The sequence below is a fragment of the Salminus brasiliensis genome, chromosome 3 (genome assembly GCF_030463535.1).
Source record: "Salminus brasiliensis chromosome 3, fSalBra1.hap2, whole genome shotgun sequence".
Classification (NCBI taxonomy): domain Eukaryota; kingdom Metazoa; phylum Chordata; class Actinopteri; order Characiformes; family Bryconidae; genus Salminus; species Salminus brasiliensis.
Genome location: NC_132880.1, coordinates 22,997,487 through 23,012,724, shown reverse-complemented (window position 1 = coordinate 23,012,724; position 15,238 = coordinate 22,997,487). Strand labels below are relative to the sequence as shown.

Genomic DNA, 15,238 nt, shown 5'->3' with positions numbered 1-15,238 from the left:
TCTTAAGCATAGTCTGGAAAGCAATGTTAGGTCAGTGGAAGTTTTTTCGACTGGCTTGTGGGAGAGCAGAAAGGTTTTTGGAGAGCAGTATACTACATTTCAAATGTGACTTGCATGTAAGCATTGGTGGTTCAGTGGTAGAATTCTCGCCTGCCATGCGGGACTTCCTGGTCCGATTCCCGGCCAATGCAGCAGTTGCCAGCTTTTAAAATGTTTTACATCATAGGCTATTTTTCTTACATTCTTATTTTGTCAGACCATTGGAACGTCTTCTAGTATAAAACAGTTTTGTGAAATCTTACCTCAGCCTGAACACTATTAGCTTATTGTGTGTCAATAAAAAAAGTTTGTGTTTTCAGTGCGAAACATTCCTGAAGTATGTTCATTAAAGCATTAATGCAGAACTTTTTTTAAGCATAGTCAGGAAAGCAATATTAGGTCAGTGGAAGTTTTTTCGATTGGCTTGTGGGAGAGCAGAAAGGTTTTTGGAGAGCAGTATACTACATTTCAAATGTGACTTGCGTGTAAGCGTTGGTGGTTCAGTGGTAGAATTCTTGCCTGCCACGCGGGAGACCCGGGTCCGATTCCCGGCCAATGCAGCATTTGCCAGCTTTTAAAATGTTCTACATCATAGGCTATTTTTCTTACATTCTTATTTTGTCAGACCATTGGAAGGTCTTCTAGTATAAAACAGTTTTGTGAAATCTTCCCTCAGCCTGAACACTCTTAGCTGTTTTTGTGTCAATAAAAATGTTTGTGTTTTCAGTGCGAAACATTCCTGAAGTATGTTCATTAAAGCATTAATGCAGAACAATTCTTAAGCATAGTCAGGAAAGCAATGTTAGGTCAGTGGTAGTTTTTTCGACTGGCTTGTGGGAGAGCAGAAAGGTTCTGCTCAATAGACTACATTTAAAAGACTCTTTCATGTAAGCATTGGTGGTTCAGTAATAGAATTCTCGGCTGCCACGTGGGAGACCCGGGTCCGATTCCCGGCCAATGCAGCATTTCCCATTTTTTAAAATGTTCTACATCATAGGCTATTTTTCTTACATTCTTATTTTGTCAGACCGTTGGAAGGTCTTCTTATATAAAACAGTTTTGTGAAATCTTCCCTCAGCCTGAACACTCTTAGCTGTTTTTGTGTCAATAAAAATGTTTGTGTTTTCAGCGCGAAACATTCCTGAAGTATGTTCATTAAAGCATTAATGCAGAAAATTTCTTAAGCATAGTCAGGAAAGCAATATTAGGTCAGTGGAAGTTTTTTCGACTGGCTTGTGGGAGAGCAGAAAGGTTTTTGGAGAGCAGTAGACTACATTTCAAATGTGACTTGCATATAAGCATTGGTGGTTCAGTGGTAGAATTCTTGCCTACCACGCGGGAGACCGGGGTCCGATTCCCGGCCAATGCAGCAGTTGCCAGCTTTTAAAAAGTTCTAAATCATAGGCTATTTTTCTTACATTCTTATTTTGTCAGACCATTGGAAGGTCTTCTAGTATAAAACAGTTTTGTGAAATCTTCCCTCAGCCTGAACACTCTTAGCTGTTTTTGTGTCAATAAAAATGTTTGTGTTCTCAGTGCGAAACATTCCTGAAGTATGTTACTTAAAGCATTAATGCAGAACATTTCTTAAGCATAGTCAAGAAAGCAATGTTAGGTCAGTGGAAGTTTTTTCGACTGGCTTGTGGGAGAGCAGAAAGGTTTTTGGAGAGCAGTATACTACATTTCAAATGTGACTTGCATGTAAGCATTGGTGGTTCAGTGGTAGAATTCACGCCTGCCACGCGGGAGACCCAGGTCCGATTCCCGGCCAATGCAGCAGTTGCCAGCTTTTAAAATGTTTTACATCATAGGCTATTTTTCTTACATTCTTATTTTGTCAGACCATTGGAACGTCTTCTAGTATAAAACAGTTTTGTGAAATCTTACCTCAGCCTGAACACTATTAGCTTATTGTGTGTCAATAAAAAAAGTTTGTGTTTTCAGTGCGAAACATTCCTGAAGTATGTTCATTAAAGCATTAATGCAGAACTTTTTTTAAGCATAGTCAGGAAAGCAATATTAGGTCAGTGGAAGTTTTTTCGATTGGCTTGTGGGAGAGCAGAAAGGTTTTTGGAGAGCAGTATACTACATTTCAAATGTGACTTGCGTGTAAGCGTTGCTGGTTCAGTGGTAGAATTCTTGCCTGCCACGCGGGAGACCGGGGTTCGATTCCCGGCCAATGCAGCAGTTGCCAGCTGTAAGCATTGGTGGTTCAGTGGTAGAATTCTCGCCTGCCACGCGGGAGACCCAGGTCCGATTCCCGGCCAATGCAGCACTTGCCAGCTTTTAAAATGTTTTACATCATAGTCTATTTTTCTTACATTCTTATTTTGTCAGACCATTATAAGGTCTTCTAGTATAAAACAGTTTTGTGAAATCTTCCCTCAGCCTGAACACTCTTAGCTGTTTTTGTGTCAATAAAAATGTTTGTGTTTTCAGTGCGAAACATTCCTGAAGTATGTTCATTAAAGCATTAATACAGAACATTTCTTAAGCATAGTCAGGAAAGCAATGTTAGGTCAGTGGTAGTTTTTTCGACTGGCTTGTGGGAGAGCAGAAAGGTTAATAGACTACATTTAAAAGAGTCTTTCATGTAAGCATTGGTGGTTCAGTGATAGAATTCTCGGCTGCCGCGTGGGAGACCCGAGTCCGATTCCCGGCCAATGCAGCATTTGCCAGCTTTTAAAATGTTCTACATCATAGGCTATTTTTCTTACATTCTTATTTTGTCAGACAGTTGGAAGGTCTTCTTATATAAAACAGTTTTGTGAAATCTTCCCTCAGCCTGAACACTCTTTGCTGTTTTTGTGTCAATAAAAATGTTTGTGTTTTCAGTGCGAAACATTCCTGAAGTATGTTCATTAAAGCATTAATGCAGAACATTTCTTAAGCATAGTCAGGAAAGCAATGTTAGGTCAGTGGTAGTTTTTTCGACTGGCTTGTGGGAGAGCAGAAAGGTTCTGCTCAGTAGACTACATTTAAAAGAGTCTTTCATGTAAGCATTGGTGGTTCAGTGATAGAATTCTCGGCTGCCGCGTGGGAGACCCGAGTCCGATTCCCGGCCAATGCACTGGTTGCCAGCTCTTAAAATGTTCTACATCATAGGCTATTTTTCTTACATTCTTATTTTGTCAGACCATTGGAAGGTCTTCTAGTATAAAACAGTTTTGTGAAATCTTCCCTCAGCCTGAACACCCTTAGCTGTTTTTGTGTCAATAAAAATGTTTTTGTTTTCAGTGCGAAACATTCCTGAAGTATGTTCATTAAAGCATTAATACAGAACATTTCTTAAGCATAGTCAGGAAAGCAATGTTAGGTCAGTGGTAGTTTTTTCGACTGGCTTGTGGGAGAGCAGAAAGGTTCTGCTCAGTAGACTACATTTAAAAAGAGTCTTTCATGTAAGCATTGGTGGTTCAGTGGTAGAATTCTCGCCTGCCACGCAGAAAACCCGGGTCCGATTCCTGGCCAATGCAGCGGTTGCCAGCTTTTAAAATGTTCTACATCATAGGCTATTTTTCTTACATTCTTATTTTGTCAGACCGTTGGAAGGTCTTCTAATATAAAACAGTTTTGTGAAATCTTCCCTCAGCCTGAACACTATTAGCTTATTGTGTGTCAATAAAAAAAGTTTGTGTTTTCAGTGCGAAACATTCCTGAAGTACGTTCATTAAAGTATTAATGCAGAACATTTCTTAAGCATAGTCAGGAAAGCAATATTAGGTCAGTGGAAGTTTTTTCGACTGGCTTGTGGGAGAGCAGAAAGGTTTTTGGAGAGCAGTATACTACATTTCAAATGTGACTTGCAAGTAAGCATTGGTGGTTCAGTGGTAGAATTCTAGCCTGCCACGCGGGAGACCCGGGTCCGATTCCTGGCCAATGCACTGGTTGCCAGCTTTTAAAATGTTCAACATCATAGGCTATTTTTCTTACATTCTTATTTTGTCAGACCATTGGAAGGTCTTCTAGTATAAAACAGTTTTTTGAAATCTTCCCTCAGCCTGAACACTCTTAGCTGTTTTTGTGTCAATAAAAATGGTTGTGTTTTCAGTGCGAAACATTCCTGAAGTATGTTTATGAAAGCATTAATGCAGAACATTTCTTAAGCATAGTCAGGAAAGCAATGTTAGGTCAGTGGTAGTTTTTTCGACTGGCTTGTGGGAGAGCAGAAAGGTTCTGCTCAGTAGACTACATTTAAAAGAGTCTTTCATGTAAGCATTGGTGGTTCAGTGGTAGAATTCTCGCCTGCCACGCGGGAGACCCGGGTCCGATTCCCGGCCAATGCAGCAGTTGCCAGCTTTTAAAATGTTCTACATCATAGGCTTTTTTTCTTACATTCTTATTTTGTCAGACCATTGGAAGGTCTTCTAGTATAAAACAGTTTTGTGAAATCTTCCCTCAGCCTGAACACTCTTAGCTGTTTTTGTGTCAATAAAAATGTTTGTGTTTTCAGTGCGAAACATTCCTGAAGTATGTTCATTAAAGCATTAATGTAGAACATTTCTTAAGCATAGTCAGGAAAGCAATGTTAGGTCAGTGGAAGTTTTTTCGACTGGCTTGTGGGAGAGCAGAAAGGTTTTTGGAGAGCAGTATACTACATTTCAAATGTGCCTTGCATGTAAGCATTGGTGGTTCAGTGGTAGAATTCTCACCTGCCACGCGGGAGACCCCGGTCCGATTCCCGGCCAATGCAGCAGTTGTCTGCTTTTAAAATGTTCTACATCATAGGCTATTTTTCTTACATTCTTATTTTGTCAGACCGTTGGAAGGTCTTCTAATATAAAACAGTTTTGTGAAATCTTCCCTCAGCCTGAACACTATTAGCTTATTGAGTGTCAGGAAAAAAAATGTTGTGTTTTCAGTGCGAAACATTCCTGAAGTATGTTCATTAAAGCATTAATGCAGAACATTTCTTAAGCATAGTCAGGAAAGCAATGTTAGGTCAGTGGAAGTTTTTTCGACTGGCTTGTGGGAGAGCAGAAAGGTTTTTGGAGAGCAGTATACTACATTTCAAATGTGAATTGCATGTAAGCATTGGTGGTTCAGTGGTAGAATTCTCGCCTGCCACGCGGGAGACCCGTGTCCGATTCCCGGCCAATGCACTGGTTGCCAGCTTTTAAAATGTTCTACATCATAGGCTATTTTTCTTACATTCTTATTTTGTCAGACCATTGGAAGGTCTTCTAGTATAAAACAGTTTTTTGAAATCTTCCCTCAGCCTGAACACTCTTAGCTGTTTTTGTGTCAATAAAAATGTTTGTGTTTTCAGTGCGAAACATTCCTGAAGTATGTTCATGAAAGCATTAATGCAGAACATTTCTTAAGCATAGTCAGGAAAGCAATGTTAGGTCAGTGGTAGTTTTTTCGACTGTCTTGTGGGAGAGCAGAAAGGTTCTGCTCAGTAGACTACATTTAAAAGAGTCTTTCATGTAAGCATTGGTGGTTCAGTGGTAGAATTCTCGCCTGCCACGCGGGAGACCCGGGTCCGATTCCAGGCCAATGCGCTGGTTGCCAGCTTTTAAAATGTTCTACATCATAGGCTATTTTTCTTACATTCTTATTTTGTCAGACCATTGGAAGGTCTTCTAGTATAAAACAGTTTTTTGAAATTTTCCCTCAGCCTGAACACTCTTAGCTGTTTTTGTGTCAATAAAAATGTTTGTGTTTTCAGTGCGAAACATTCCTGAAGTATGTTCATGAAAGCATTAATGCAGAACATTTCTCAAGCATAGTCAGGAAAGCAATGTTAGGTCAGTGGTAGTTTTTTCGACTGGCTTGTGGGAGAGCAGAAAGGTTCTGCTCAGTAGACTACATTTAAAAGAGTCTTTCATGTAAGCATTGGTGGTTCAGTGGTAGAATTCTTGCCTGCCACGCGGGAGACCCGGGTCCGATTCCCGGCCAATGCACTGGTTGCCAGCTTTTAAAATGTTCATCATCATAGGCTATTTTTCTTACATTCTTATTTTGTCAGACCGTTGGAAGGTCTTCTAATATAAAACAGTTTTGTGAAATCTTCCCTCAGCCTGAACACTATTAGCTTATTGTGTGTCAATAAAAAAAGTTTGTGTTTTCAGTGCGAAACATTCCTGAAGTATGTTCATTAAAGCATTAATGCAGAACATTTCTTAAGCATAGTCAGGAAAGCAATGTTAGGTCAGTGGAAGTTTTTTAGACTGGCTTGTGGGAGAGCAGAAAGGTTTTTGGAGAGCAGTAGACTACATTTCAAATGTGACTTGCATGTAAGCATTGATGGTTCAGTGGTAGATTTCTTGCCTGCCACGCGGGAGACCCGGGTCCGATTCTCGGCCAATGCAGCAGTTGCCAGCTTTTAAAATGTTCTACATCATAGGCTATTTTTCTTACATTCTTATTTTGTCAGACCATTGGAAGGTCTTCTAGTATAAAACAGTTTTGTGAAATCTTCCCTCAGCCTGAACACTCTTAGCTGTTTTTGTGTCAATAAAAATGTTTGTGTTTTCAGTGCGAAACATTCCTGAAGTATGTTCATTAAAGCATTAATGCAGAACTTTTCATAAGCATAGTCAGGAAAGCAATGTTAGGTCAGTGGTAGTTTTTTCGACTGGCTTGAGGGAGAGCAGAAAGGTTCTGCTCAGTAGACTACATTTAAAAGAGTCTTTCATGTAAGCATTGGTGGTTCAGTGGTAGAATTCTTGCCTGCCACGCGGGAGACCCGGGTCCGATTCCCGGCCAATGCAGCAGTTGCCAGCTTTTAAAATGTTCTACATCATAGGCTTTTTTTCTTACATTCTTATTTTGTCAGACCATTGGAAGGTCTTCTAGTATAAAACAGTTTTGTGAAATCTTCCCTCAGCCTGAACACTCTTAGCTGTTTTTGTGTCAATAAAAATGTTTGTGTTTTCAGTGCGAAACATTCCTGAAGTATGTTCATTAAAGCATTAATGTAGAACATTTCTTAAGCATAGTCAGGAAAGCAATGTTAGGTCAGTGGAAGTTTTTTCGACTGGCTTGTGGGAGAGCAGAAAGGTTTTTGGAGAGCAGTATACTACATTTCAAATGTGACTTGCATGTAAGCATTGGTGGTTCAGTGGTAGAATTCACGCCTGCCACGCGGGAGACCCGGGTCCGATTCCCGGCCAATGCAGCAGTTGTCAGCTTTTAAAATGTTTTACATCATAGGCTATTTTTCTTACATTCTTATTTTGTCAGACCGTTGGAAGGTCTTCTAATATAAAACAGTTTTGTGAAATCTTCCCTCAGCCTGAACACTATTAGCTTATTGTGTTTCAATAAAAAAAGTTTGTGTTTTCAGTGCGAAACATTCCTGAAGTATGTTCATTAAAGCATTAATGCAGAACATTTCTTAAGCATAGTCAGGAAAGCAATGTTAGGTCAGTGGAAGTTTTTTCGACTGGCTTGTGGGAGAGCAGAAAGGTTTTTGGAGAGCAGTAGACTACATTTCAAATGTGACTTGCATGTAAGCGTTGGTGGTTCAGTGGTAGAATTCTTGCCTGCCACGCGGGAGACCCGGGTCCGATTCCCGGCCAATGCAGCAGTTGCCAGCTTTTAAAATGTTCTACATCATAGGCTATTTTTCTTACATTCTTATTTTGTCAGACCATTGGAAGGTCTTCTAGTATAAAACAGTTTTTTGAAATCTTCCCTCAGCCTGAACACTCTTAGCTGTTTTTGTGTCAATAAAAATGTTTGTGTTTTCAGTGCAAAACATTCCTGAAGTATGTTCATGAAAGCATTAATGCAGAACATTTCTTAAGCATAGTCAGGAAAGCAATGTTAGGTCAGTGGTAGTTTTTTCGACTGGCTTGTGGGAGAGCAGAAAGGTTCTGCTCAGTAGACTACATTTAAAAGAGTCTTTCATGTAAGCATTGGTGGTTCAGTGGTAGAATTTTCGCCTGCCACGCGGGAGACCCGGGTCCGATTCCCGGCCAATGCAGCAGTTGCCAGCTTTTAAAATGTTCTACATCATAGGCTATTTTTCTTACATTCTTATTTTGTCAGACCGTTGGAAGGTCTTCTAATATAAAACAGTTTTGTGAAATCTTCCCTCAGCCTGAACACTATTAGCTTATTGTGTGTCAATAAAAAAAGTTTGTGTTTTCAGTGCGAAACATTCCTGAAGTATGTTCATTAAAGCATTAATGCAGAACATTTCTTAAGCATTGTCAGGAAAGCAATGTTAGGTCAGTGGTAGTTTTTTCGACTGGCTTGTGGGAGAACAGAAAGGTTCTGCTCAGTAGACTATATTTCAACTGTGTCTTGCATGTAAGCATTGGTGGTTCAGTGGTAGAATTCTCGCCTGCCACGCGGGAGACCTGGGTCCGATTCCCGGCCAATGCAGCAGTTGCCAGCTTTTAAAATGTTCTACATCATAGGCTATTTTTCTTACATTCTTATTTTGTCAGACCGTTGGAAGGTCTTCTAATATAAAACAGTTTTGTGAAATCTTCCCTCAGCCTGAACACTATTAGCTTATTGAGTGTCAGGAAAAAAATGTTGTGTTTTCAGTGCGAAACATTCCTGAAGTATGTTCATTAAAGCATTAATGCAGAACATTTCTTAAGCATAGTCAGGAAAGCAATATTAGGTCAGTGGAAGTTTTTTCGACTGGCTTGTGGGAGAGCAGAAAGGTTTTTGGAGAGCAGTATACTACATTTCAAATGTGACTTGCATGTAAGCATTGGTGGTTCAGTGGTAGAATTCTGGCCTGCCACGCGGGAGACCCGGGTTCTATTCCTGGCCAATGCAGCAGTTGCCAGCTTTTAAAATGTTCTAAATCATAGGCTATTTTTCTTACATTCTTATTTTGTCAGACCATTGGAAGGTCTTCTAGTATAAAACAGTTTTGTGAAATCTTCCCTCAGCCTGAACACTCTTAGCTGTTTTTGTGTCAATAAAAATGTTTGTGTTTTCAGTGCGAAACATTCCTGAAGTATGTTCATTAAAGCATTAATGCAGAACATTTCATAAGCATAGTCAGGAAAGCAATGTTAGGTCAGTGGTAGTTTTTTCGACTGGCTTGTGGGAGAGCAGAAAGGTTCTGCTCAGTAGACTACATTTAAAAGAGTCTTTCATGTAAGCATTGGTGGTTCAGTGGTTGATTTCTCGCCTGCCACGCGGGAGACCCGGGTCCGATTCCCGGCCAATGCAGCAGTTGCCAGCTTTTAAAATGTTCTACATCATAGGCTTTTTTTCTTACATTCTTATTTTGTCAGACCATTGGAAGGTCTTCTAGTATAAAACAGTTTTGTGAAATCTTCCCTCAGCCTGAACACTCTTAGCTGTTTTTGTGTCAATAAAAATGTTTGTGTTTTCAGTGCGAAACATTCCTGAAGTATGTTCATTAAAGCATTAATGTAGAACATTTCTTAAGCATAGTCAGGAAAGCAATGTTAGGTCAGTGGAAGTTTTTTCGACTGGCTTGTGGGAGAGCAGAAAGGTTTTTGGAGAGCAGTATACTACATTTCAAATGTGACTTGCATGTAAGCATTGGTGGTTCAGTGGTAGAATTCTCGCCTGCCACGCGGGTCACCCGGGTCCGATTCCCGGCCAATGCAGCAGTTGTCAGCTTTTAAAATGTTCTACATCATAGGCTATTTTTCTTACATTCTTATTTTGTCAGACCGTTGGAAGGTCTTCTAATATAAAACAGTTTTGTGAAATCTTCCCTCAGCCTGAACACTATTAGCTTATTGAGTGTCAGGAAAAAAATGTTGTGTTTTCAGTGCGAAACATTCCTGAAGTATGTTCATTAAAGCATTAATGCAGAACATTTCTTAAGCATAGTCAGGAAAGCAATATTAGGTCAGTGGAAGTTTTGTCGACTGGCTTGTGGGAGAGCAGAAAGGTTTTTGGAGAGCAGTATACTACATTTCAAATGTGACTTGCATGTAAGCATTGGTGGTTCAGTGGTAGAATTCTGGCCTGCCACGCGGGAGACCCGGGTCCGATTCCCGGCCAATGCAGCAGTTGCCAGCTTTTAAAATGTTCTAAATCATAGGCTATTTTTCTTACATTCTTATTTTGTCAGACCATTGGAAGGTCTTCTAGTATAAAACAGTTTTGTGAAATCTTCCCTCAGCCTGAACACTCTTAGCTGTTTTTGTGTCAATAAAAATGTTTGTGTTTTCAGTGCGAAACATTCCTGAAGTATGTTCATGAAAGCATTAATGCAGAACATTTCTTAAGCATAGTCAGGAAAGCAATGTTAGGTCAGTGGTAGTTTTTTCGACTGGCTTGTGGGAGAGCAGAAAGGTTCTGCTCAGTAGACTACATTTAAAAAAGTCTTTCATGTAAGCATTGGTGGTTCAGTGGTAGAATTCTCGCCTGCCACGCGGGAGACCCGGGTCCGATTCCCGGCCAATGCAGCAGTTGTCAGCTTTTAAAATGTTCTACATCATAGGCTATTTTTCTTACATTCTTATTTTGTCAGACCATTGGAAGGTCTTCTAGTATAAAACAGTTTTGTGAAATCTTCCCTCAGCCTGAACACTCTTAGCTGTTTTTGTGTCAATAAAAATGTTTGTGTTTTCAGTGCGAAACATTCCTGAAGTATGTTCATTAAAGCATTAATGCAGAACATTTCTTAAGCATAGTCAGGAAAGCAATGTTAGGTCAGTGGAAGTTTTTTCGACTGGCTTGTGGGAGAGCAGAAAGGTTTTTGGAGAGCAGTATACTACATTTCAAATGTGACTTGCATGTAAGCATTGGTGGTTCAGTGGTAGAATTCTAGCCTGCCACGCGGGAGACCCGGGTCCGATTCCCGGCCAATGCAGCAGTTGCCAGCTTTTAAAATGTTCTACATCATAGGCTATTTTTCTTACATTCTTATTTTGTCAGACCGTTGGAAGGTCTTCTAATATAAAACAGTTTTGTGAAATCTTCCCTCAGCCTGAACACTATTAGCTTATTGAGTGTCAGGAAAAAAATGTTGTGTTTTCAGTGCGAAACATTCCTGAAGTATGTTCATTAAAGCATTAATGCAGAACATTTCTTAAGCATAGTCAGGAAAGCAATATTAGGTCAGTGGAAGTTTTGTCGACTGGCTTGTGGGAGAGCAGAAAGGTTTTTGGAGAGCAGTATACTACATTTCAAATGTGACTTGCATGTAAGCATTGGTGGTTCAGTGGTAGAATTCTGGCCTGCCACGCGGGAGACCCGGGTCCGATTCCCGGCCAATGCAGCAGTTGCCAGCTTTTAAAATGTTCTAAATCATAGGCTATTTTTCTTACATTCTTATTTTGTCAGACCATTGGAAGGTCTTCTAGTATAAAACAGTTTTGTGAAATCTTCCCTCAGCCTGAACACTCTTAGCTGTTTTTGTGTCAATAAAAATGTTTGTGTTTTCAGTGCGAAACATTCCTGAAGTATGTTCATGAAAGCATTAATGCAGAACATTTCTTAAGCATAGTCAGGAAAGCAATGTTAGGTCAGTGGTAGTTTTTTCGACTGGCTTGTGGGAGAGCAGAAAGATTCTGCTCAGTAGAGTACATTTAAAAGATTCTTTCATGTAAGCATTGGTGGTTCAGTGGTAGAATTCTCGCCTGCCATGCGGTAGACCCGGGTCCGATTCCCGGCCAATGCAGCAGTTGCCAGCTTTTAAAATGTTCTACATCATAGGCTATTTTTCTTACATTCTTATTTTGTCAAACCGTTGGAAGGTCTTCTAGTATAAAACAGTTTTGTGAAATCTTCCCTCAGCCTGAACACTATTAGCTTATTGAGTGTCAGGAAAAAAATGTTGTGTTTTCAGTGCGAAACATTCCTGAAGTATGTTCATTAAAGCATTAATGCAGAACATTTCTTAAGCATAGTCAGGAAAGCAATGTTAGGTCAGTGGTAGTTTTTTCGACTGGCTTGTGGGAGAGCAGAAAGGTTAATAGACTACATTTAAAAGAGTCTTTCATGTAAGCATTGGTGGTTCAGTGGTAGAATTCTCGCCTGCCACGCAGGAAACTAGGGTCCGATTCCTGGCCAATGCAGCGGTTGCCAGCTTTTAAAATGTTCTACATCATAGGCTATTTTTCTTACATTCTTATTTTGTCAGACCGTTGGAAGGTCTTCTAATATAAAACAGTTTTGTGAAATCTTCCCTCAGCCTGAACACTCTTAACTGTTTTTGTGTCAATAAAAATGTTTGTGTTTTCAGTGCGAAACATTCCTGAAGTATGTTCATTAAAGCATTAATGCAGAACATTTCTTAAGCATAGTCAGGAAAGCAATATTAGGTCAGTGGAAGTTTTTTCGACTGGCTTGTGGGAGAGCAGAAAGGTTTTTGGAGAGCAGTATACTACATTTCAAATGTGACTTGCATGTAAGCATTGGTGGTTCAGTGGTAGAATTCTCGCCTGCCACGCGGGTCACCCGGGTCCGATTCCCGGCCAATGCAGCAGTTGTCAGCTTTTAAAATGTTCTACATCATAGGCTATTTTTCTTACATTCTTATTTTGTCAGACCGTTGGAAGGTCTTCTAATATAAAACAGTTTTGTGAAATCTTCCCTCAGCCTGAACACTATTAGCTTATTGAGTGTCAGGAAAAAAATTTTGTGTTTTCAGTGCGAAACATTCCTGAAGTATGTTCATTAAAGCATTAATGCAGAACATTTCTTAAGCATAGTCAGGAAAGCAATGTTAGGTCAGTGGAAGTTTTTTCGACTGGCTTGTGGGAGAGCAGAAAGGTTTTTGGAGAGCAGTAGACTACATTTCAAATGTGACATGCATGTAAGCAATGGTGGTTCAGTGGTAGATTTCTTGCCTGCCACGCGGGAGACCCGGGTCCGATTCTCGGCCAATGCAGCAGTTGCCAGCTTTTAAAATGTTCTACATCATAGGCTATTTTTCTTACATTCTTATTTTGTCAGACCATTGGAAGGTCTTCTAGTATAAAACAGTTTTTTGAAATCTTCCCTCAGCCTGAACACTCTTAGCTGTTTTTGTGTCAATAAAAATGTTTGTGTTTTCAGTGCGAAACATTCCTGAAGTATGTTCATTAAAGCATTAATGCAGAACATTTCATAAGCATAGTCAGGAAAGCAATGTTAGGTCAGTGGTAGTTTTTTCGACTGGCTTGTGGGAGAGCAGAAAGGTTCTGCTCAGTAGACTACATTTAAAAGAGTCTTTCATGTAAGCATTGGTGGTTCAGTGGTAGAATTCTCGCCTGCCACGCGGGAGACCCGGGTCCGATTCACGGCCAATGCAGCAGTTGCCAGCTTTTAAAATGTTCTACATCATAGGCTTTTTTTCTTACATTCTTATTTTGTCAGACCATTGGAAGGTCTTCTAGTATAAAACAGTTTTGTGAAATCTTCCCTCAGCCTGAACACTCTTAGCTGATTTTGTGTCAATAAAAATGTTTGTGTTTTCAGTGCGAAACATTCCTGAAGTATGTTCATTAAAGCATTAATGCAGAAAATTTCTTAAGCATAGTCAGGAAAGCAATATTAGGTCAGTGGAAGTTTTTTCGACTGGCTTGTGGGAGAGCAGAAAGGTTTTTGGAGAGCAGTAGACTACATTTCAAATGTGACTTGCATGTAAGCATTGGTGGTTCAGTGGTAGAATTCTGGCCTGCCACGCGGGAGACCCGGGTTCTATTCCTGGCCAATGCAGCAGTTGCCAGCTTTTAAAATGTTCTACATCATAGGCTTTTTTTCTTACATTCTTATTTTGTCAGACCGTTGGAAGGTCTTCTAATATAAAACAGTTTTGTGAAATCTTCCCTCAGCCTGAACACTATTAGCTTATTGTGTGTCAATAAAAAAAGTTTGTGTTTTCAGTGCGAAACATTCCTGAAGTATGTTCATGAAAGCATTAATGCAGAACATTTCTTAAGCATAGTCAGGAAAGCAATGTTAGGTCAGTGGTAGTTTTTTCGACTGGCTTGTGGGAGAGCAGAAAGGTTCTGCTCAGTAGACTACATTTAAAAGAGTCTTTCATGTAAGCATTGGTGGTTCAGTGGTAGAATTCTCGCCTGCCACGCGGGAGACCCGGGTCCGATTCCCGGCCAATGCAGCAGTTGCCAGCTTTTAAAATGTTTTACATCATAGGCTATTTTTCTTACATTCTTATTTTGTCAGACCTTTGGAACGTCTTCTAGTATAAAACAGTTTTGTGAAATCTTACCTCAGCCTGAACACTATTAGCTTATTGTGTGTCAATAAAAAAAGTTTGTGTTTTCAGTGCGAAACATTCCTGAAGTATGTTCATTAAAGCATTAATGCAGAACTTTTTTTAAGCATAGTCAGGAAAGCAATATTAGGTCAGTGGAAGTTTTTTCGATTGGCTTGTGGGAGAGCAGAAAGGTTTTTGGAGAGCAGTATACTACATTTCAAATGTGACTTGCGTGTAAGCGTTGGTGGTTCAGTGGTAGAATTCTAGCCTGCCACGCGGGAGACCGGGGTTCGATTCCCGGCCAATGCAGCAGTTGCCAGCTGTAAGCATTGGTGGTTCAGTGGTAGAATTCTCGCCTGCCATGCGGGAGACCCAGGTCCGATTCCCGGCCAATGCAGCACTTGCCAGCTTTTAAAATGTTTTACATCATAGGCTATTTTTCTTACATTCTTATTTTGTCAGAATATTATAAGGTCTTCTAGTATAAAACAGTTTTGTGAAATCTTCCCTCAGCCTGAACACTCTTAGCTGTTTTTGTGTCAATAAAAATGTTTGTGTTTTCAGTGCGAAACATTCCTGAAGTATGTTCATTAAAGCATTAATGCAGAACATTTCTTAAGCATAGTCAGGAAAGCAATGTTAGGTCAGTGGTAGTTTTTTCGACTGGCTTGTGGGAGAGCAGAAAGGTTCTGCTCAGTAGACTACATTTAAAAGAGTCTTTCATGTAAGCATTGGTGGTTCAGTGGTAGAATTCTCGCCTGCCACGCGGGAGACCCGGGTCCGATTCCCGGCCAATGCAGCAGTTGCCAGCTTTTAAAATGTTCTACATCATAGGCTATTTTTCTTACATTCTTATTTTGTCAGACCATTGGAACGTCTTCTAGTATAAAACAGTTTTGTGAAATCTTACCTCAGCCTGAACACTATTAGCTTATTGTGTGTCAATAAAAAAAGTTTGTGTTTTCAGTGCGAAACATTCCTGAAGTATGTTCATTAAAGCATTAATGCAGAACTTTTTTTAAGCATAGTCAGGAAAGCAATATTAGGTCAGTGGAAGTTTTTTCGATTGGCTTGTGGGAGAGCAGAAAGGTTTTTGGA

At 40.0% G+C, this 15,238-nt stretch overlaps 6 non-coding genes across 6 annotated transcripts; all 6 read left to right on the top strand.

Annotated features, from left to right (window-relative positions):
* Window positions 1-1,337: 1,337 nt before the first annotated feature.
* Window positions 1,338-1,408, top strand: trnag-acc (transfer RNA glycine (anticodon ACC)). Its single transcript has one exon. It is a non-coding gene; the product is annotated as a tRNA-Gly (tRNA).
* Window positions 1,409-4,251: 2,843 nt separating this feature from the next.
* Window positions 4,252-4,322, top strand: trnag-gcc (transfer RNA glycine (anticodon GCC)). The gene has a single exon. It is a non-coding gene; the product is annotated as a tRNA-Gly (tRNA).
* Window positions 4,323-7,898: 3,576 nt separating this feature from the next.
* On the top strand, window positions 7,899-7,969 carry trnag-gcc (transfer RNA glycine (anticodon GCC)). The gene has a single exon. It is a non-coding gene; the product is annotated as a tRNA-Gly (tRNA).
* Window positions 7,970-10,329: 2,360 nt separating this feature from the next.
* Window positions 10,330-10,400, top strand: trnag-gcc (transfer RNA glycine (anticodon GCC)). The gene has a single exon. It is a non-coding gene; the product is annotated as a tRNA-Gly (tRNA).
* A 3,570-nt stretch (window positions 10,401-13,970) lies between these two features.
* trnag-gcc (transfer RNA glycine (anticodon GCC)) lies at window positions 13,971-14,041 on the top strand. Its single transcript has one exon. It is a non-coding gene; the product is annotated as a tRNA-Gly (tRNA).
* Window positions 14,042-14,868: 827 nt separating this feature from the next.
* Window positions 14,869-14,939, top strand: trnag-gcc (transfer RNA glycine (anticodon GCC)). Its single transcript has one exon. It is a non-coding gene; the product is annotated as a tRNA-Gly (tRNA).
* The last annotated feature ends 299 nt before the right edge of the window (window positions 14,940-15,238 follow it).